This window comes from Lupinus angustifolius, chromosome LG07, assembly GCF_001865875.1.
Source record: "Lupinus angustifolius cultivar Tanjil chromosome LG07, LupAngTanjil_v1.0, whole genome shotgun sequence".
Taxonomy (NCBI): domain Eukaryota; kingdom Viridiplantae; phylum Streptophyta; class Magnoliopsida; order Fabales; family Fabaceae; genus Lupinus; species Lupinus angustifolius.
This window is the reverse complement of record NC_032015.1, coordinates 17,412,282-17,415,336: the sequence shown is the minus strand read 5'-3', so window position 1 is coordinate 17,415,336 and position 3,055 is coordinate 17,412,282.

The following is a 3,055-nucleotide window of genomic DNA, read 5'->3' as shown; positions in this document are numbered from 1 at the left end:
AAATACAAACTTTTTCCTAAACACATTAAATGTTCATTTGATGTTAAAATCATCACATTTTAAACATATTCAAATACTAACAATAATTTCTAATATTTTCAAACAAATAACTCATCTAAACTTGTCCAAAGATATAGTTTTTTCATCTAAGAATAAGGAAGAAATTTCAAGATTTACAAAAGTCAAAAACTACATAAAGGTTCATATGATTTTATTATCACCCCCTTTAGTTATTCCTTCATAAAATACTTAAACAACAAATATAAACTCTACTTTACGAACAAAATAATAAAAGCTCATAACTTTCTATGAAGTATGAGAAGAAGATGAAGAAGAGAAAATAAAAGACTACCTTAGTTTGTACTGGGAATTTAGTGTAAAAATGAGAGAATGAAGTAAGGTATTTATAGGAGAGCCTCACCCTCGTCAAATTAGAAAATTTAATGCAAAGTAAGTAGATTTAGACTAGCATAGGTGATGTGTCTAATGGTGGTGGAGTGAGAGGATTTGTTGAGTGATTTATGGGCTTTTGGAAGCGCATTACTTGTGTAACAAGTAAGTGGCTTATAAAATTATGACTTCCAACATTATTGATATTATTTAATTTCCCGATAAACGTTGTATCCAAACATTTTCGGATAATTTCGTCTGAAAATATACAATCTCCCGATTTAGGACATTTGCCCGAAACAACGAAACTTGAATTTCGAGATGAAAAATATCTAGAGATGAGTTACGGACAAACTTGGTGCCTATTTTGGCTAGATATAATATTTCGAAGCCAACGGAGAAATTGGAATTCAATTCCGAGTTACGGAACTCATAAAATGGGCAAAACCTCGATAATACGACCCAGAATCGTCTCGAAAACTTTTATTCTCTAAAAATCTTGAAAAAATAGGGAAAGCAAGAAAATCATAATACAAGACTAAAACTCAACTGAGGTTTAGCCTAAAACATTACTGATTAATTTCTATAATTAACCCATTAAAACTAATTACTTAATTAAAAATATTCTGAAAAACACGGTGTTACCAGTGTTGATAGTGTTGATCGCATAATCAAGAACAACATATCGAAAGTTAACATTTTAAATCAAGATCTTTTAGGTTAAACTTACCACTTTAAATAAGCTAACTTAAGTTGGTTCCATAAAACTCTATGGCCATCTCAACACATTTCATTCTAAAGCAACCACAAGGGTTGATAGTGTTGGTCATATAGTGAAGAACAACATATCAAAAGTTAACATTTTAAATCAAGATCTCTTAGGTTAAACTTACCACTTTAAAGTAAGCTAACTTAAGTTGGTTCCATAAAACTCTATGGTCATCTCAACACATTTCATTCTAAAGTAACCCCAAGGGTTGATACTGTCGATCACATAATCAAGAACAACATACTAAAAGATGATAACTATCTAATAATGTATGTGTGGGAGATCGAGAAAATAAGAAGAGAAAAACCTTGAAATATCTTAGAAGTGCTTATAATGCAAAGTGAGAAAGTGAGGAAAACAATGTTCTCCCTCAAAGCCAACGGGTTGCTTTTATAGGGGAGGAAATCAGATTTGGGGGGAGATCAAAGTGGTTCCCCAAAATCATGATAGTGTAAGGAGTTGATGAGTGACTTAGGGGATTATGTAAGTGACTATACTTTTGCTTATTCAACAAGCAAGCTTGACTCATGAATGAGTGATGTGACTAATGAGATGAAACATTGTGATTAAAACCATACCCAAGTATTGTCGGTTAAAACTCGGCCGAAGATTTAAAATCTCCTGATTTAGGGTTACATTTAGAACGTTGAAACTTGAATTTCGGAGTGCAAAATATCTAGAGATGAGTTCTAGACAAAATTGGTGTCTATTTTGACTTGAAATAATATTTCTAATCCGATGGGGCAATCAGAATTCAATTCTGAGTTGCGGAACCTAAAAATCACATTTGGGCCGAATTTAGGGTGAATTTGGGCCCGAAAAAGGCCTGAAGACTTTCTGTCTCATAAAATTATGAACATTTACCATAAATTAGGAAATCACAATACAAGATTAAAATTCAACTGAGGTTTAGCCTAAATCAATACCGATTAATTTCTAAAATTAATCACTTGTCAGTTAAATAATTAATAAAACGTGCATAGAAAATCACGCTGTTACAATCCTCCCCAACTTATAAGATTTTTGGCCTTGAAAATTAAGCATACATGTTAAGAAAATAGATAGGGATAGGACTCCTTCATGTTGTTCTCGACTTCCTAAGTCGCATATTATTCATTTGTTTGGCTCAAGATAATTTTAACTAAGGCAATATCATTGTCTCACATCATTTTCACACTTCGATCAACAATTATCGAGCGCATAGTTTCAAAAGTGGGATTATCCTTTAGGTGTATTGAATCGAGTTCAATGATATGCGACATGTCACTAATGTAATTTATGAGTTGGGACACATGGAAGACATTATGTAGGTTTGACAATAAAGGGGACACGACTATTTGGTAAGCTATTGGTCTGACTTTTTTAAGAATTTCGTAAGGAGCTATGAACTTAGGGGTAAGCTTACAGGCTATAAGTCCTCTGACAATGTGTTGAAAAATATTTTTGTGAGAGATTTTCCCTCTCAACAAATTGTCCCCAGCAATGGCGCCAATTTGTTGAAAGATATTTTTGTGAGAGATTTTCCCTCTCAACAAATTGTCCTCGGCAGCGGTGCCAATTTGTTGAAAGATGGAAATTTCTCTTCGGTGTGTTTTCTTTATTTGGTTAAGTAAGTGAACTCGGTTTTATTCTTTGTTCGCCATCTCGGCTTTGTTGAAATAAATTCCAACGCCGGTATAATGGTTTCAAGAATATTCCAGTTACAACTTACTGCTAATAATCATGTGAATAAGTTATTCCTTCTTTGCCCCATCTCGGCTTTGTTAGAATAAATTCTAACGCCGATACAATGGTATCGAAGCAATCCCCTATTACATAATTATTAAGTACCTATGAATACCATCTCGGTTTTGTGGAATAAATTCCAACACCGGTTTAATGATATTCTAATGTACA